The sequence below is a fragment of the Dipodomys ordii genome, unplaced genomic scaffold, assembly GCF_000151885.1.
Source record: "Dipodomys ordii isolate 6190 unplaced genomic scaffold, Dord_2.0 Scaffold58, whole genome shotgun sequence".
NCBI lineage: Eukaryota > Metazoa > Chordata > Mammalia > Rodentia > Heteromyidae > Dipodomys > Dipodomys ordii.
This window is the reverse complement of record NW_012267274.1, coordinates 9,990,858-10,012,020: the sequence shown is the minus strand read 5'-3', so window position 1 is coordinate 10,012,020 and position 21,163 is coordinate 9,990,858.

Here is a 21,163-nt window from a genome sequence, read left to right as displayed (position 1 = left end):
TGACTATAGATACTAATCAAAGTTACAAGTGAAACCAAGTAACATTTAAGTATTAATAGCATTGCAATCACTTGTAATTTGAAACAGAATAGTTAATACCAGAAAAACATAATTGGAGCATCATATGAACATAATTTAATCATATCAGCAGATCAAAGCATGTATAACACAGGAGAGAAAGAATGGCCACAAGTCAGAGTTTGCAGTCAGAGCAGCTGGTTCAGACACCTGACTGGTACAGACCATGTGAAAATTTTGCCTGACATTGAACACGCCATTTGACTTCTCTGTACCTCCATTCTGTTATCATAAAATGAAGCATCTCACCAATATTTAATTTTTCTCCTCATATTATGATCTTCTGACTTTTTTCATAATATTTCTGACTGCTAGTTAAGTCTTACAGATGGCAAAGGGTCAGCCTAGCACACACCTTCCAGATGCAAACTAATCAGTCCAGAGCAAGATCACCTGTTTCCTGCATCCCAGGAGATGTATTTATTCCTCTGCCTTCTTTATCCCAGGGCCAGGTGCCAGGCAACTAGGGATCATTCCTGTGGCCCTCTGCTACCAAAATTATCCAAATGAGCCATTCCTAAGCCATCCATCCTGCCCTGTTTGGCTTTGCTCGAAACCTCCAGTAAAGGCCATGGCTTAACCTTTCTCCTGAATCCTACCTTTACTTTAGGCCTCCTGGCCAGTCAAGCATCTTCTCTATGTGAGTCTGTCCTGTGAGCCTCAGCCCATGTCTCTAGGACCTACAAGTGTAAGAAACTGTGCTTTCCTGAGCCTCTCCTCTGTCCCCTCCTGTGACCACACTGGACTGATCATCTCATAAAAGATATGAAACATGGCTGAGCCCCAATGGCTCATTCCTGTAACCATAGTCACCCAGGAGGCTAAGATCTAAGGATTGCTAGTTGAAGCTAGCCCATGCAGGAAAGTCCATGAGATCCTTGTCTCCATTAACCAGCAAAAACCAGGAGTGGAGTTGTGGCTCAATTGTTAGAGCACTAGCTTTGAGTGAGAAAGTTCAAGTATAGTGCCCAGGCCCTAAGTTTAAACCCCAGGACATGGTGGGGGAGAGAAGGAGGGAGGGTGAGCAAAGAAAAAAGTGTGAGAGATGGAGAGAAAGAGAGAAAGAGAGAGAGAGGAAGAGAGAGAGAGAGAGAAGAGAAAAAACATGAAGATACTTCCATTACCTATTTATGGAGATAATGAGAGAATGAAATAAATTAACATTTGTACCTAGTGAGTCCATGAAAAAAGTACCAGATCAATAAAATGAAACTTTAGCTATCACCTCTGTCAATGCCAGTGGTGAAGCTTTTCATCATTCCTAGTGATGATGACATTTGCACACTCATGTTCATTACTGCACAATTCACCACAGCTAAGCCATATAAACAGTCTGCATTGTCTACAATGGATAAGTGGACAAAGAAAATGTGATACATATATATATATATATATTAGAATTTTATTCATCCATCAGGAATATGGATGAATAAAATGCCATTTTCAGGGAAGCGGCTGGACCTGGAAGAGATTGTGTTAAGTGAAGTCAAGCTTAGAGAGGCAAAGGTTGCAAGCTTTCTCACATATGTGGAAGCGAGATCTAAATTATAAACATATATGAAAACATATACAGGACCATATGTGTATGCACACACATTGACAAAGTATGGTATACACAGGGTTGGATTCCAATGGCGTAACTCCTCTGAACAATTAACTGACAGTTTAACAAATGAATACCAGGAAGCTGAAACATGTTTGTTTTTTTGGGGAGGCGGGTAGGCAAGTCAAGGAGAGAGGCATGTTAAAACGAAGCCTCTGTTCAACTAAATGATGCTAATTTAAATGTTTGTATTTTAGATAACAGAAAATGAAATAGTTGTGATTTAGTGAAGTTCACTCAAGGGAAAAGAATCCTGGTTTAGCCAACGCTGTCAGTGGATCCTACAGACCTGTGTTAGACAGAATTTCTGGCTGGCTCCCTTTGTAGTCTCTCCAGACTAGCAGTGTCCTCCTACATCGGCTGGGCTGTCATCCCAGATGGAGAACAGATTAAACGTATGAGGCTGCTCCGCCAAACATTTCCCCCAAAGAGCAGAAAGGGAGCCTATGAGACATGGCTGCTGTCGCCTGTGAGTGCATCAGTAGAAAGTGTGAGGTTCCAAATACACCCACAACTGCTCACCACCCAAAACACAGGGGCGCCCACACAGCCTGGGCATCCGCGTTTCTCCCCACTGGTCCTGAGTTCTAGGCTCCCTGGCCAGAAGTGCACCCCACACACTCCATCCTCTTGGATCTATGAAAAGCGTCCTCAGCATGGAGCTGCAAGAACCCAGCTCGAGGCTGGGTGCCAGGACCGTTCCACGGGCCCGCTCCCCTTCTCCCACAGGCACCTGGCAGAGCGCTGAAGCCCAGACAGGGAATGCTGCTGCACCCCTGCAGAGCCCGGCGCTCACTTCCATTGTACGGCCTCAGCCTGACACCTGGTGGACAAATGTGAAGTCACAAGTGCAGTGCCTACAGAGCGGGTCCAGAGCCCGGAGCAAGCAGTCAAGCTGGAGAGAATGGAAGGGGCCCAGAGACCTCCTGGAAGCTTCTGCGAGACAATGCGAGTCTCCAACTAGCAAGGCCCACTGTATCTCCTGCCACGTGTTTCTTCCCTAGTAGCACACTAAACCTTATAATGCAGCAGGGAAGAGAAACCTTCCTCCCAGGGGAAGAGAGACTCCCCCCACCCCCAAGAATAGGCTTACCCCTCCTCCAGGGCCACAGCTACAAAACGCAACCCACGGACATCCTACTCGCAGACCCTGCTCTCCGTGAGATGCAGCTGGGCATGGAGGCAGCGAGATTCTGGGCAGTCTGAGCTGGGGAGCCAGGACTCTGCAGTGCAGCCAGCACCCAACAAATGACGCCTTTTGGGTCATGGGAAACTGCAGCTTTGCTCTCTGCTCCTTAACAGGATGATTAAACTAATCCCAGGCCTCTGTGGGCTGCTCTCCTTCTAGCAGACAGCAAAGTTCAAGACCTGGTCCTTGGATGTTCTAGAACCTCCGCTTCAACCCAAGACTAGGTTAGAGCTGATCATCCTCAAGGTACCACATGCTGTCCTTGGAACTTCAGTTGGGAGATTTCTTCTAGATGAGAAGCCAAACTCTGGGCCTACAGTTTCTTCCCTATCTCAGCCAATGACACCAATATCCACCAGCTGCCAGACCAGGTTGGCATGGGTGTGTCAACCTGCTTCCTCTCTTTCCTCTTCAGCCCCACATCTGATCCATCCACAGGGCCTGGCAGCTCGTCTTCCATCTTCTTCCACCGCCGTCCACCTGACCCAGGCAGAAACCTCCACACGTCTTGCCCCTCATTTCAATGGCCCAAGGTCTCCCTTGCTAAAGAAAATCATCTCAATTCCTGTGGAAAATCCACAATGACCACCCAATGCAACTGAAATAAATTCTAATTCTTCACCAAAATATTCTTTCCACCATGGGGAGCATCGCCACCAGGCCCTAGAACAGCCTCTGACACCAGCTCATGTCACCATTTGCATAGATAATTATCATACAGCTATATGCTGGCCCATGTGTTTCCCCATTGCATTTCAGAACAAAATACAGTCATAAGTGTGACACCACAAGATGGTAGTATCCCAGAGCAAAGTGGTCCGGGGTGAATGGAGGTGAGCACACACACATTTCCACCCAAGCCAGGGAAAAGACTAGGGTCCTGGGGCCCTTAATTCAATCTCATTTCTCCCAGCTAAGGGAGAATGGGGGGAGGGGGCTTGCAGAACTTGCTATGACCAGCTTTAGCCTGGGGAGAGCCATCAGCCTGCCCCTTTGATGGAATAGCAGATCAAGAAGGTGACCCCGCAGCACGCAGGGTGTTGTGGGCCTTCCAGGGCTCCAAGGAACCTCGTTGTGCCCTGCCAATTTGTTCCCTGACAGTGTGTGTATAGAAGATGACTCACCAGCAATGATTTCAGCGCTAAGAACATAGATTGGGGGAAAACGAATCCCATTTATAGCTGTATGTCCTGAGATTTCCTGTTCTGCAGAGCTGTGTGTATGCAACGAACTCTTTTATTTATGTTAATGTCAAAAAAGAGCAAGAAAGCAATGTGGTGAGAGAGAGAAAGAGAGACTTCATTCACAACTATTGCAATAGGGAGATATAGGCTTAAGCATCAAATTGGATTTGATTCTAAGTGCAGCCTGGGGAAAGGGAGACTCGTGGCCAGGGAGTGGGGTGGACGGAAAGCCACTAGGGAAACTTTGGGGTTAGGGGCTTCTGACTAAGCTGGCCTAGCAGGATTCTTGCTGCTGATGGCTTAGGAGGAGAGAGGTGGAGGAAGAAGAACTTGATCGGGTTTGGGAGGGGGCAGACATGGAGGAAGTACTTCTAGCTAGCCTGACTTTGCAATTCTTTTGGCAGAGCTGGATTTTGCAAGATGATTCAGGAACCTGATTGATGTTTGGCCAAGAAAAGGCTCTTTATTATTGGCAAGGAGAATTATTGATCCTAAACTCCAAAATAAAAAGGCAAATTGTAGGCCAGCAGTGAGAGAAAAAAAATGTCTATATTGAGAAAACAGGGAATATGCCAGACACTAATTTTAGCCTTGGAACATGTTCAGAGGAAGAAATTAGGCAGATGATAGAGAATCTGGAAAGAGCCATTACCTATATTGTATCTGCTCTGGACTGGCTTTCAGAGGTTGGAGGGGGAACATAATACCTTCCTCTTGGAACCCCATAAGATACTTCTCATAGTCTAACCCACCAGACTATGCTACCTGGGCTGGGGTCTCCTGATGGGAACGTTATTTGTGTTTTTGGCCTGGAGCCCAGAACTGCTCACTGTCTAGTGCATGAGCTGTTCTTACATTGTCTCCTCTGCTTCCGTGGTAGGAACCAAGTGGAGCCCTGAGGGGTGGGCTGTGTGAAGACTTCAGAGCAGCCTCGTCCCTGGGGAGGTACAACCTTCAACCTTGTTATTTTCAACCTAGGAAAATAACACTGTTTGTCACAAGGTGGCGATCAAGACCCACACAGTTTTGGTCAAAGATCTTGGAGCTGTGATTTGAGCATTCAAATCCCAGGAGAGTTCGAATTTGGTTTTTTGTTTTTTCTTTTGTTTTGTTTTGTTTTTGTTTTTTGGGGGGTGGGGTTATTTGTTTCTTTTCTTTCTTTCTTTCTTTCTTTTTTTTTTTTGCTCTTCAGTATCTGGAAGGAAAGCAACTTCTCTGCCATCTCAAATCAGTGTTTCTTCCAAATATACTCTTGTATGGATCAACAAGGCCTAAGAGTCTGAGATGAATCAGGGCTGAGTTCACTTTCAGAGTTCACTTTCAGATGGCTGTGAATGTGGAGCTGAGTAGGTCTGCCAAGTCCCAGAATGCTCCTCTGTCCTGAGGCCCCGGCACGCACTGCACAGAGCCTGCCAGCTCTCCAGCCGTGGCCTCTTGGATTGCACTGAGCCATTCCATTAACTTCTGTTGAAATGCTCAGGTCAAGAAATCCTTTCGGAGCCAGATTTGCTTTTGCAACACTGTAAGCCTGAGCTTCAACAGCCAGCCTGTGCATAAAGACTACACAGAGCAAAGGAGAAGGACAGAAAGAGAGATGAAGTCCCAGGACCTCATTTGAGCCCTGCAATTCAGCCAGCATCATCCAGTCAGTTTGAGTTGGGGGTTCTCTCTCTGGACACCAAAGGAACTCCTACATGTCAAGAAAGGTCCTTGCTCACCTGGTGTGGCTTTATAAACCAAAGACAGAAAATAAGCATTGGGACTGTAAGGCCAGGTCCTTGTATTTGAGTTCAGGTGGCAGCCTTGAGGATCCACAGACCCTCAGAGCTGTCCCACAGCTGGAATCCAGGCATGAGACTGACCACGAGTCCTCTCTGGACTTTAGAAGACTGGGCAATAAGGCAGTCTCCAAGCTCTGGCTGTGGGAATACTGATGATGCTGACTGTAATTAACCTTGTCTAAGGCATATGTGCAGACTGTGTTCTAAGAACTTTTCATGTATTATTTCATTTCATTCAAACAGCAACCCTATGCAATGCGTGCATCTGACTGCCCCACCAATAGGTGAGGACACTGCTCTGGAAAAGCAAAGGGTCACTTGCTGGTAGAGAATAGAAGATTACGGCGCTGTTCAGTGGTAGAACATTTGCCTTGTATGTGAGAGGCCCTGAGTTTAATTCTCATTACCATAGAAGAAGAGGGTCTGGCTTTGCATCTAGTTGATTGAGGGGAGGTGCTCCACGCATCTCCTATGAGTGGGTCCTGTGCCCAATGCTGTCAACACATGACTGGTCAGATGATATTTCAGACACTCTCTACCTCCATCAGACTAGACTAAACATGGGTGGCAGCTGACTTGCATCTGTGGCCAGCAGATTCCCCATGAAGACAGAGCCATTAGTATGAGTTAAACTTGAGAGGTAGACCCAAGGCCAAATCCTGGATCTGTGGCTTGCCAGCTGGGCTCTTAAACCCCTAAGAAAAGTTTCCTTGTCTGTAAAATTAGGATAACAGAAACACATACCTTCTGTGACCTTTATAAGAACTTTGAGACACCACACAGATGCCTTGTCTTTAGAAACTCTCGTTAGAAGATCATTATTGCAAGCTGCACATCAGCTGCTCACACCTGTAATCCTAGCTACTCAGGAGGCTGAAACCTGAGGATCATGGTTCAAAGCCAGACTGGGCAGGAAAGTCTGTGAGACTCTTATCTCCAATTAACCACCAGAAAACCAGAAGTAGTAGAGCACTAGCCTTGAGCTGAAGAGCTCAGGGACAGCACCCAGGCCCAGAGTTCAAGCCCCATGACAACAACAACAAAAAAATCATTATTGCCGTTATTATTTCCTATGAGATAGGGAGGCAGAGAGATTACAAAGAAGTTCTCAGAAGCTCTGTGACTTTGAGAATGGGACATATCAGTGGCTCTTCAACCTGGACAAGCCCCTTAGATCTGCATAGGGGAGCGCTATTAAAAAATAATAATGATTCTTGTGCCTGGATCCCATCTCCAGACTAATTAAAACCCAGAATCCTTGCAGGTAAGGCCCAGTCATTGGTCTTTTTCAAAAGCACCCTAGGTAACTAATGTTCTGCCAGGATTCAGGGCCTTTTCCTGGGCACATGAGAGTTTGGTCTGGCAGAGACTGAGGGGTAGGCCCCTCGCCAGCTTTCTTCTCGCCAACAGGAAAATTGAAGCTCCAGGCCTTGCACTGACAGTTGAAATTTACACAAGGTTTGGACAGATCTATTCTCAACCTTACCTTGCAATTAGCAGCTCCTCCTGGCTTCCATAGCGTGGTGACAGATGTATGAAATGAATCCACCATGAGATTAAATAAGAGATGTTATGCCAACAAAATTAACTTGTCCAGCCCTGTTCCTTAGCAACTGAGTTATTATTTCAGGTTTCCTTCAGAAGCCCCTGGTTGTTCACACCACTCCCTTTCATTAAAAAAAAATGGGAGGCAGTTATTTATAACTTGAATGAAAAGGAGAAGAAAAAAGGAATGGGGCAAAAGAAACTTCTAACCCCAGCACAGATTGCATGGGTCTGCCCCCCAGACAGAGAGGATCGAGTTGGCACTTGTGAATTGGGGTGCTGATTCACTTCCTTACCAGGCTGGGTCCTCCCCAGCTCCAGTGCAGTCATGCCTTTGATGAAAATGGCATGTGCTTGCCAATCCAATCTGGGTCTGCCCAGGCAACCATTGTTCAGGAGGAGTCAGGCTGAACTCGAGTTCAGAGCATAATGTTCTTGGAGGAAAACCACTTTTGTGTAGTGGGCACAGGTGCAGAGTGGGTAACTGGCTGGCTGGTAGAAGGCAGGGGAGGGGGCCTTCTTGTTCTAAACTCTGTCCACTTGAAGTGCCAAAGACCCATTTTCTCAGATGGAGCCACTCCCATGTGACCCGCAAAGGCCAGGGCTCCCCCGCGCTTTCCTATTTGGCCAACCTGATGTCCAAGACAGTGGAGGGCAGAATCCCTGCAACCCAGAAACATGGCTCTCAGTCATCCCCTGTGAAGTCCAGCTTTGCTCACATCCTCATCTGATTGTCTTAGTTATGGATCACTGAGATAGCTAGATGGATAGATATAGACAGACAGGCAGACAGGCAGACAGACAGACAGACCATGTCTCCACAATAAATAAGATTTGCTACTGACTTCTTGGGCCTGAAATTAAGAATGCATTCAATTTTGCCCATAACAGCAAAGGTTCTTAACCACGGTTACAGATTCAGTGGGTCTGTAAACAGGAATCAGAAAGTACCTAATCTTTCTTTCTGACTCCCCTATAAATACAACTTGGGACTTCTTTCAATCACAAATTAAAAGAAGAAGCTATTAAAGAAATCAGTGGGCCAGGCACCGGTGGCTCACGCCTGTAATCCTACCTACTCAGGAGGCTGAGATCTGAGGATTGCAGTTTATAGCCAGCCCAGGTAGGAAAGTCCATGAGACTCTTATCTCCAAAAAAACACTAGAAAACCGGAAGTGGCGCTGTGGCTCAAGTGGTAGAGCACTCGCGTTGAGCTGAAGAGCGCCAAGACAGCACCCAAGCCAGGAGTTCAATCCTCATGACTGACAAAAAAAAAAAATCAGTAGGTCTGTGTCCAGTAAAAATCACAGACCATTTGACAGGACACTGCAAAGGAGCAGATTCTCGACATGTCGTTTATGCAAATCATTACTTCCAATATCGCTTGACCATTATACCTGCCACTAGATATTGTTCCATATATAAATAAACACATATTGATATACCTAAAAGGTAAGTTATTTTTAATATCCTGATAACTACTTTAATATGATTGCTCTTCTTGTTTATTTTACTGTGTTATTTAAAGACATTCTGTTGGCCCCTCTTCCTGCTTGCAGCAGCCCCTTTGTCTCTGTGTCCTCACATGATAGAGGAAGCTCTGACATCTCTTCCTTTTATGAGGGCACTAATCCTATACCGAAGGCTCCTGCCTCATGACCTCATCTACCAACTACCTCCCAAAGCCTCCACCGAAATTCCGTCACATTAGAAGCTAAAGTTTTCACATTCGACTTTGGGAAGGGACACAAACATTTAGTCCATAACTCACACAAAGCTCAAACTATGAGATAATACAATCAAGTAGAAAGAAAAAGGATGGAAAAGATGCATTGTATGAACATTCATCAAAGGAGAGGACAAGCAGCTACATTAATTTCAAATACAAATTCCCAGAAACAAAATATTACAGATTGGTAAGAGAGTCAATGTTTCTGACTAACCCCAACGTGTATTGTATGTAGCAAACCCACAGAGCTGAAAGCATATGGAAGGAGTGATGGCACACCCACCTATAGCTAAAGATCTCAGTACACTTCTAAGGAACCACGGAGAGAACCTGACAGAAAATCAGCAAAGATATAGAATTCAACAACACCCTCAGCCCACAAAATAAAACTGATGTTTATACAAAACATTCCACTCAACAGCAGAACACATGGTCTTTCTCAAGTGCCTACTACACACCATGCATTAATGTATGCCCTGGGCTATAAAACAATGCTCAACCGATTTAAAAGAACAAAAACCTTATAGAGTATATTCTCTGACAGCAATCCAACTAAAATAATTAAGAGATAAGATAATCCCTAAAATTAGAAACTAAATAACCTACCTATAAAAAAATTCGCTGATCAAACAGGTGATTTTAAAGAACAATTTTAAAGTACATTTACCAGGGCTGGGAAGGTGGCTCAGTGGTAAAGTGCTTGCCTTGCATGCATGAGGCCCTTGGTTCAATTCCTCAGCACCACATAAGTAGAAAAAGGCAGAAGTGGTGCTATGGCTTAAGTGGTAGAGCGCTAGCCTTGAGCTGAAGAGCTGAGGGACAGTGCCCAGGCCCAGAGTTCAGGCCCATGACCAACAACAACGACAACAAAAAGTACATTTACCAAATCAAGGTGAAACATCTCTAAATTTGTGGGTCACAGCTAAAGCAATGCTGTGAGGAAAATTCATAGCATGAAATATAAACACTAAAAGATAAAATGTCTCAAATTAATCAAGTTCACAACTAAAGGATCCAAAACAGACAGTGAAATAAAGTAGAATAAAGACAATAGTAACACATGTGCATAAATCAATTCAAGTGAAAATAGAAAAATTAGAAATCAATGAAACAGAGTTGGTTTTGTGAAGAGAGTAATAAAATTGACATTACAAGGTTACCAAAGAAAGTCAGAAGATAAAGCGCATCAGAAATCAAACAAGAATCACATCAGACTGCAGACATTCCAAGAATAAAAAGGTAAATCTAGTTTACACACTTGGAGGAAATGGATCACTTCTCAAGGAAATGGATCACTTCTCAAAAAAACACTAACTACCACATTTACTTATTCTAAAATGAGTAATTTTGGATAGCCCTATAACTACTAAGAAAATTCAATATGCAATTCTTTAAAAATCCACCCCCCCTCCCACACACACACAAAAAGTTTTACCAGAATTCTAACATTTAAAGAAAAATTGCCAGGCACTGGTGGCTCATACCTGTAATCCTAGCTACTTAGGAGATCTGAGGTTCAATGCCAGCCCAGGCAGGCAAGGCCAAGAGACTCTTATCTCCAGTAAAGTACGCGGGGGGAAAAAAGCCAGAAATGGCACTGTGGCTCAAGTGGTAGAGTGCTAGCCTTGAGCAAAAGAAGCTCGGGGATAGTACACGTCACTTTAGAGACAACATGAGGCTGAATGAGTAAGTGATAAATCAGTATATTCTACCATATTACAGAAGAAAAAAATCTATGGTCATATTTGATGTATAAAAAGCCAAGCACTGGTGGCTCATGCCTGTAATCCTAGCAACTCAGTAGGCTGAGATCTGAGGATCCTGGTTCAAAGCTAGCACAGGCAGGAAAGTCCATGAGACTCTTATCTGCAGTTAATCACCAGAAAATCCAAAGTGGTGCTGTGAAGTGGTAGAGCACTAGCTTTGAGCAAAAAAAGCTCAGGGACAGTACCCAGGCTGCAAGTTCAAGCCCCACAACTGACAAAAAAAGTATTAAACAAAATTTAATACTCATTTGTGATAATAAGTTTCATAAAAACAAAAACACAGCACAGTTTCTTCAACTTAATGAGTACCATCTACAGAGACCACTAACACATTTATTCAACAATGGAGTAGAAGTCCTAGCAGATACAATAAGGAAATAAGAGGCAATACACAGAGCACAAAAGAAGAAAGAATTAAAACTATCTACATTTGCAGATGATAGGAGTCACTATTACATAGAATATTCAAAAATAAGCTACCAATCAAAACAAACAAACAAAAACCCTCCTAGCTGGGGTGGAGGCAGGGCTGGCTCCTGCCATCCTAATTAACCCGAGGCTGAGATCAGCATGACTGTGGTTCCAGGCTATCAAGGGCAGAAAAGCTCCTGAGACTCCAACTCAACAGAATAAGTCAGGCATGGCATTGTGCCTATTATCCCAGCTAGGACAGGAAGTTAAAATAGGATAGTGGTCCAGACAAAAAGTAAGACCCTATCTCAACCATTACTAGTATCAAAAAGGGCTGCGTGTGCAGTTCAGTGGTAGAGTGCCTACCTCACAGAGTCTAAGGCCCTTAGTTCAAACCCTAGTATCACCAATAACAACAACAATAATAATAATGCAAATGAAACTCCAGAACTAATGAGTTTGACAAGTAACAGATAAAAAGATACACAACAATGAACTATATTTTATATACAATAAAAACAATGACAAATTAAATTATAAATAAATTAAATTATGAATCACATTTACAATTCATAGAATGAAACACTTAGGCATCAACCCAGAATTTCTGGGACTTGCGTGCTGACAACTACTGATGAAACAAAGAATAGAAAAAGACACATAGATAGACCCTGTTTGTGGTTGGAAGGCTCAGTACCTTAAATATGTCAATCTTCTGCCTCCCTCATGCAGAGTATATGTGTGGAAGTATAAAAAAAACTCCATATTATTTAGGGGGAAATGTATAGATTCAATCTTGTCTTCTGAGAATACATCACCAAACCCAATGCTTCCCCCGCGGCCATTCGCCTGGCCTCCCTCCAGCTGAGGGGCTCGGGCCCTGGCTAACGGTCTCTGTCCCTGGGACCCGCACGTGTCCCGCAGCGGGAGGACGGGCACCGACCCCAAGCTGACCACCGCAGAGGAGGGCCTACAGGCGGCTGGAATCCAGGCCCCATCGAGGAGCCAGCCTACTGGGAACCAAAGAAAACTGTCCAGGGCAAGAAAATCAGGTCCTTCGATGCGTCCTCCTGCATGTGCGGGACAGAGAGAGTGGGGGGTGCCATTGCTCCCGCAACGCCCCCTGCCTCACGCCCAAACATCAACCTCTGAAAGATCCAGAGAAACCTTGAGGAGCAACGCATGCACAAAGGAAACCACCAACTCGCGTCCCCACCCCTCTCCTTTCTCATCTCCGAGAAGCCTGAGGACCACGATTTGGGAGGCAGCATCCCTACCTGAACTACGCTTCACCGGGCACGGAATCCTCAACCTGCTGGCCTTGTGACAAGCGGTGTGCGCACGCGAACGGGCGCACGGGCGCATGCGTGCACGGGCGCATGCACGTGCGCTCCATAAACTGCTTTACAACCATCGGCGCGCGTTCTTGCCAGTGGCTCCATTTTCATCAGCTGCTTTATTCTGGGGGGAGGTGAGGAAGGGGCTCAAGCCTCATTGCGGACACACACACACACACACACACACACACACACACACACACACACACTGGAAAAATAATAAAGCTAGGCTGTGTGCCCAGAGAGGTGCTAGCTAATCTCGGGGCCTCATCTGTTACAGGAAGGGATTGAACCATGCGCTTCGTTGGGGTCTGTCTGGGGATCCTGGGCTCTGCGTGTGTCTGAGGGCCTCTCCCCCTCTGGTGCACAGTTTTATTTGGCCCTGAGACACACCAGCCAAGAGGAAGCTCTCATCTTCTGCAAACCTGAGCGGATTCAGCTGCAGCCTGAAGTCTAGAGTGTGGGCAGTGCCTGTCCTGACCCACAGTGACACACTGCGGTCAGACCCCTCTTGGCTGCTGTGGAAGGTGAGGCTGTCTTTTCCCCTAGGGATCTGTTCCAGCAGCTGTGGGTTTCCCAGAGCCTGGTTTGCAGCTGATCAAGATTAGGCTGAGCCACTGTCCCCAGGGGATACACGTATAGTATGCTAATTATGGAGCTCCTGGAAAGGGGGATGAGAACTCCCCACTAAGCATTAAATGACTCCAAATCACCCTTAGAATGGATCCATTAGAACACACATCCTAACTACCTAGACAATGGCCAAGAGGAACCAACTGGTGAATACAGTCCTGCCCAGTGCTCTCTTCGTAGTCCAGGCAGCCAGATTTCTATTCAGGCTTCTGAAACTGCAGCTCCAGAGTATCATTACCTGCTGATTATCATAAGGAGCACCTAAGTAGTAATGGCCTGAAAAACTGCTTGTGTATTTGTGTATTTTGTAGGGCATTCATTCAAGCAGCTAAAGCACCCTCTCTCCTTCCATTCAAGTGGAAAATAACCAGGAGCAAAAGCAACAAGATGTGAATAATAAATGTGTACAGAAAGAAAGGAAAGAAGGGAAGAAGATGAGAAGGAAGGAAGGGAGCAAGAGAGAATGGAAAGAAGAGAGGTGGGAAAAGGGAGGAAAGCCAGGGAGGTAAGAAGGACGACATTCTTCCAGCTAATGGAAGACTTTCAAACCTTGTTCAGGGCATGGGTTTGCTTTGAACTGCTGTGAGTTTGACTGTCTTGTTTAATGTATGCAGGAGACCAGCTGCCTGGGTATCAGAAGACACTGGCAGATACAAAGCCCAGGGGAGCACTCCCAGGCCAGAAAAACCCTGACCAGCATAAAGAACCAATGAACGTCCTGAGAGGTAGCTCAATGTGTTGGGAAGGTAAAAGGGGCATGGGGGCCTGGGCTCTAATCCCAAATTTACCTGGCTGTAGAAGCTGTGTAGTCTTAGCCAAACTACCTAGTCTTTGTGTCACTTGTTTCCTGACTTCCGAAAGCAGTGTGGATAAATTGCAAATGGCCACAAATCTTGTGTAGCTCCTTCTATTAAGAGGCTTCCCTAGACCTCTGAGCCTGGGCAACCTTGTCATGGATACTGGAAGTAAAGTCATGGATTGACAAAATACTTTACCAAGACAAAAGAATGGGGGGAATGCAGGTGGCTCACGCCTGTAATCCTAGCTACTAAGGAGACTGAGATCTGAAGATGGTGGTTCAAAGCCAGCCTGGGCAGAAAAGTCTGTGAGACTCTTATCTCCAACTAACCACCAGAAAAACCAGAAGTGGAAGTATAGCTCAAAGTGGTAGAGTGCTAGCCTTGAGCAAAAGAGCCCAAGGACGGAGCCCAGGCCGTAAGTTAAAACCCCAAACTGACCAAATCAAAAAAAAAATCAAAAAGAATGGGAGAGGCCAGGCATCTGTGCTGGTGCTGACTTTTCTGCCAGCCTGGGCAGGAAAGCCCATGACACTCTCATCTCCAATAAACCACCAGAAAACCAGAAGTGGCGCTGTGGCTCAAGCAGTAGAGTGCTAGCCTTGAGCTGAAGAGCTGAGGGACAGTGCCTAGGCCACAATCCACAAAAAAAAGAAAAAAAAAGAATGAGAGAAACAGCAAATTGACATGTTGAATTGAAACTGCTTTATACAATTATTTAAATAGAGACAGGTGGAAGGAAGAAAGGAAGGAAGGAAGGAAGGAAGGAAGGAAGGAAGGAAGGGAGGGAGGGAGGGAGGGAGGAAGGGAGGGAAAGAAAGAAAAAAGAAAGGAAAGAAAGAAAGAGGAAGGAAGGGAGGGAAAGAGAAGAAAGAAAGTAAGAAAGAAAAGAAAGAAAGGAAGGAAGGAAGGAAGGAAGGAAGGAAGGAAGGAAGGGAAGGAAGAGAGAAAGGAAGAAAGAGGCTAGTCAAAGAGACATAGTAGCACACAGTATCAGGAGTGAGGTCTCTTGCCTCCGATTAGGCTCCATGTTTGCTTGGCTGTTTTCTGTTTTATGAACTCTCTTGCTCCATGCTTTAAATTGTATTCCCATAGGAACAGCTTGAGCCCGCAGTTATCACGTCTGTGTTCCTTTTGGCTCATCTCCTGGCTTTGACCCACCCACTTCCTCATTCCCCACAGCCCTGGGCATCTCTCTCCACCACATCACCTTACATGGGGCCTCCTCCAAACTCATAGCTGGTTGTCTGAGTTCCAAGCCAGGCTGTGGAGTGCTGCCACTTCCGGGGAGCCCCATGCTATGCTCATCAGATACCATGTGACAAGCGCTCCGCAGGTCTTGGGGAGGGTCCCTGAGCAGCAAGCTGTCAGCACCACCTTTGTGAGGAGATCACCCTAGGCATCCAGCCCCAGCGAATCCCAGCAGGACCAGCAGGACTTTCTGGCTGACCTACAGAAACACGAGAACTGGTTTTTTACAGTGTTTTAAATCCCTGTGTTTAAGGAATGGATCGTCACATAGTAAAAACTCACAGATTCACCAGGAAACCATCCTTTCTATTTAGCTACTTACCTGTCTGTCTGGCATGTGCCAAACTTTCAATCAAAGGTGATGACAGTTATGACGATTGCTCTGCCCCCTCAGTGAGATCCCATCCAGTGTGTGGTACAAGATGAGGGGGGGAGGGGGAATGGGAAGGGATGGGAAGGGGAAACAAAGGAGGAGGCTACAATGCTTGATAAGAAATGTACTCATTATCGTTGCCCATGTAATTGTAATCCCTCTGAATGGTATTTTTATTATTAAAAAAAAGGGAAAAAAATCTCAAAAAAAAAAAAAAGACGAATGACAGGAAGGTTCTGGTAACAGAAACGGCTGGGTTGGAATCTCAGGGCCACTCTCTGATCTGGGGCAGTGACTTCTCTGAGCTCGAGTTTCCCTGTCTGTAGGACTGGCCACTCTGCAGGGCTGTGGTGGGATGAGCAAGGGTGGCACAGAGCTACCACAACACACCAAGGGCAGCTGAGCCGAGAGTATGCTCCTTCCAGACCCCCCAGAGGGTCTCCACAGAGAACAGAGCAGGAGGCCCCAGTAGGGCTCCCTCCTCCCAGACAGCTTTGCTCTTAACTGAAGCTGGATGAGAAAACGCGCCAGAGAAGCCAGGCTTTATACACCAAGATACCTGAGAGAAAGCCTCTCCCCTCCCCCCACAGCAGTGCCCAGTTCACCACCAGAATTCTGGTCTAGCATCACCAACCCACTTCAGGTTCAATACCCAAAACCACAAAACAATCAAGAGGTGAAAACTTGAAGCCAGGCCCCAGAGAAGACTGCCAAGGCATAAAGCAAATGGGAGTAGCTGCACAGGGATGCAGAAAACATTCTCTCTCTGTCTCTCTCTGTCTCTCTGTCTCTGTCTCTGTCTCTGCCTCTCTCTCTCTCTCTCGCTCTCTCTCTCTCTCTCTCTCTCTCTCACACACACACACACACACACACATACACACATACCTCTTGCAAAACTGCCTTGAAAAACTAGATCTCTGCATTTGGAGATTTTTTGCACCAAGCAGAAACTTTGATTCTGTCATATTATCTGAAAGAATTAATATGATCATAAGGAAAAGAACCTCAAAATGATTAGGATAATTATCCTTAAAACAGACTCCTTAAAATTATCCTTAAAACAGGCTTCAGGTTATCTTTCATCCATATGTATCACCTTTGATTCTCCAGGATTTATGAATATCTTACGACTTTTTAAAAAAGAAATTAACAACTTCTGGAAGCTATATGCTGGGACATAGTCAATGAATCATGAACTAGGAGTCATAGCATTACCAGACCTGGGCGAGGAACTCCTTAGTGAACCAGAGTTAAGTCCCCTAGCTCAGTTCACAGTAGACCCTCGCCTGAGTCCCGTAGCTCATTTAATTGAGTTTATAGTCTGAGTCCCCTACCTCGGTTCACATCCCATCAGCAGTCAGAACCTGAGCTCGTTCCACATCCGTTCTTCCCTGCTATAGGAGAACAGTCACCTCCTGGCAACAGCTGGGGTGGCTCACAGCATAGACCTGCATGGGAGACCTGGAAACAGCCGAGGAGATGGAGCCCGGCCCATCTCACCCAGCCTATGCTGGCCTCCAAGGACCCTGACGAGGATCTGGCACTCTTCGCAAACAGAGGGACAGCGTTCTAGCCTGGGATTACAATAGACTTAACTGCCCTGTGTTGGAGACCTCTAAGCCTAGGGTTTATCTTCCTAATCACTGGTTCCAGCCACCCTCTCACTGCTGAGCAATGATGAAGTTGAATATGTCCAGACCACTGAGGCAGCTTTAGTCAGAGTAGAAGGCTGGACCAGGCAGACTGCAGCTCCAAGAGGCACAGCTCACCACCATCACCACCACTACCATCACCACCACATACTTCCTCTTTCCGGGTGCCTCTCCATGCATCTCCTTCTGCCTCCCGTACCCACAGCGGGTTCACAGCAGTGCCCGAGACTGGAGCTGAGAGAGGAGGGAAGGGAGATGAGACACCGGCATGGCTCCTGGAGAATAGAAGACTGAGGGGCAGAGGCAAACACCAGACATAGGACCCAGGGGGTCTAGAAAGAACTAGACATGCCCCGGGTGGCACTGGCGTCCACCCCTCTGGGGACAAAGTAGTTGCTGTGAGCAGAAGAAGGTGTGTCATCTGCACTCAGCACTCGGCTCAGCGAGGGACAGGAAGGACCCAGAGACCCTGCCATGGGCCACGGGAAGCAACCACATGATCCTGACACAGGTCTGGCGTTGCATTCCACAGGGACATGAGGGACAGATGTGTGTGACCAGTTGGGAGCTGCCAGAAAGCCAAGCACTCCTCATCCAGGGACCCAGAGGGAGGCTGAAGAGCCCACTAGTAATCAAGGACATAGGGCTACATGGAGCCCACATGGTATCGGTGACGAGTATCCTGCATCTAGCCTAGGGACTCCGACACCTAGGCAGAGGTACACACTTGGACAGGAGATCACATCCAGAAGCCTGAAGTCCTGTGGGTCACATGGACAGAGGTTGGGTGCTACTGCTGATGTGAATAAAAAGATTTTCCCACTACTGCCCCTCCCCACCCCATATAGAGAGCAGGGCAGACTTAATGAGCCAGGGCTGGCAGCATTTGTTGGGCCAGGTGAACGTCCCAACTACTGTTCTTCCCATTTCCTCCTCACACCATTCTCTAGTGAAGTCTGCTTTCTGTCTATGATACACACAAGGCTTGGGATATTATTTTCTGAAAGAAGGGGGGTGCACACAGGCCCTGGGAGAATATTGAGTCCCCACTCACCAGCCCTCTAAGTCTCTGATCATCCTCAGCTGGAAATCAGGACACTGCCTTTGCCACCAGACACCAGGCCCCAATGGAGTTCAGCCCCTAGCAGCTGAGCAAGTAGAAGTTGGAGAACACTGACGAGGTCATCATGGTTTGGTCCTGCTGCCCTCCAGACCACTCATCATGTGTCTCTCACTTAACTTTTAAAAGCCATTCCTCTCTCACAGAAAGTAATGATGTATAAATGTCCCCAATCTTTGTAATTGCATTGGAGAGAGAGAAAAAAATGGGGGGAGGGGAAGGTTTGCTGGAGGCGTGTGGGTGAGCAGAAGAGGGGGCATGAACAGAGACCTGCTTGCAAGAAACAGTTCAGTCCATTGAAGGAGCTCACAGGTGGACTCATCTTTCAGTGGCTGATCATCTTCTTTCTGAAAGAAGGTCATTGGGACTTGTACGTTTGTCCTGCAAAGGGCAGTGGCCTCAGAAAAACATTCTCCTGACAGGAGCCTGCTCTCTGAGCACACCGGCCATGCCTGGGCCCCAGATCTGACCCATGTCATACCCACAGCAGATTCTGCAGTGTCTAGCTTCTACATGAAGAGGGGGAGGGGAGGGAGTGGACCCGCCTAGTAATGTGATTGTGGTGTTCCAGCTATCGAGAAAAGCCTGGTGCGTGATTTGTAACTCAGAGCTCCAATCTGAAGTCTTTTTTTTTTCTTCTTCAATTTTTCCAGTTCAAAAGGAGGCATTCCTCAGGAGGAATGGTGGCAGTAGTTTTCCATTTCTCCCTAGATGTCATCCCTCAAGGAAGAGATGGGTTCTGGGAGCAGGGGACTTAGACATTAGCCAGTCAAGAAGAGGGTTTTGTGAGAGCTGAGGGAGGGAGGTTTTGAGACAGGGAATGCTTCGGAGTAGAGACTGTTTATCCTTTGCTTTTTCTGGCTCCAGTTTCTTTACTTTGGCCCAAACATCGAGATGAAACACTTCTGACCTTTTATTGTGAGGTGCCTCATGAGAGTCCTTGGTGTGTTTTAGCAAGGTCCTGAAGAAATTCTGAGCAGACTTGTGTTATCCATGTTGGCCTGGAGCTTGGCTGCTAAATGTGTGAAATGCCAGCCCCCATGGTGGAGAAGATACAAGAGCTGAAGCCCCAGCATACCGTGTCCAGCCAGCAATACCTGCAATGCTACCATCCACAGCGTCCTTCACCTCCCAAGGACCAAGGGAAGATGGCAGCATGGATTTCACCACTTCCCTTTCACTGGGACAGAGGGGCTTCAGGGAGGAGGCATGTTATAAACTATATAGAAAGGTAGTAGGATGGAAAAGGACAGAATCAAGGAATAAAGGGTGAGAAATGAGAGGGCTGAGTTGAAAAGCACAGACAAATACTCTAAAAGGTGTGTTCAGAGTGCATGCTAGGGTATCAAAACAAGACTTGATGTTTCCCAAGACTGGTTGGAGATGTTCAGCCTTTAAATAAATTTATCTAAACATATTACCTTTCCAACATCTGTATACTAGTTCCTCTTGTCAGAATAAATGGGTACGATGAGACCGTGTCCATTGATCCAGGCTTAGTAGTATTTTACATGTACCAGAAAATCTTGTCCATGACTCTGTCACGAATATGTTGGAACATTCTAGATCTTATTTGTTGACCCACAGATCCAATGCTTTTGGAATTTCCACATTTATAATATAGGACATGGGTGGTAAAATGCCAGCTTTTGAACAATCATCAAGCTTCGCGATGGAGTAGAAAGTAAGCAGGCTGTCCCCCACTTTCACTGGGAGGGCCCTGTGTATTTAGGTGCACATGAACTTGGGAGCAGAGGCTGATGCTCTGTACTGAAATGCTGGCATTATTGGGGGAATGGGGGATAGACAGATAGGAGACAGCCAAAATGACAGCTTGTCTCTGTGATGAGTTGGAATTGAAAAAATCCAGATTGAGTAGTAGGTTTGGGGGCATGATTTTTCCTTGCTGTCACCCTACTCATACTGAGGTGTAACTGGCTTATTTTAGTCATCCCAGAGCTGGAGACTACACGACCAACGTAATGTTTATTGAACACCTACAAACACAGCACAAGCTGTGAGGAGCTTCACATAGCAACACAAGCATCTTACACAGAGAGCAAAGACAGGAATGCGCAGAGGTAACCCATGAAGGCCCTGCTTGGGGGAACACAGCTGCCGTGGCTTCTGCACTGAGGAATGGGCCTTGCGTTTACTCCCAAGCAGGCTACATTCTTGCCTAGAGATTTCTAACTCATAATATCAACCACCTAAGATGTGTACACAGACCTCTAGGATCATTGCCTTGTTTTACATTTGAAAAAGGACTAGATGTCCCGGTATGCAAACCACAGGGGAAAGGCAATTGACTGGCTTACCTGAAAAATGAAATAAATTAAAACCGAAAGTTAGCTACCAGGGCTAAAAGAACAGCCTAAAAATTCATAAGAATGAAATATCAGGAAGGTTCTATCAACTGAAATATCATTTCCTTAGTGTCTGTCACAGTTAATATTTCCAGATAACTGATAGCAACACATTTTGAACCACTCTTCTGTCGACTTAATGGGATAAATCCATTGAATGGCTGCCAAGAGTGAGACTTGGTGACAATGTTTGCAAAGAGTATTACAAAACCTCCTGTCAGCCTTGGGCAGGCCCCTGCCAAGTCCCAGGCTGGCTTCATTCCCAGCTCTGCTTCCATCTGATCCCCTGTAGGATAGCTCTGCAGACTCCGCTTAGGTGCTTGATATTAACCAAAACGAATTATGAAA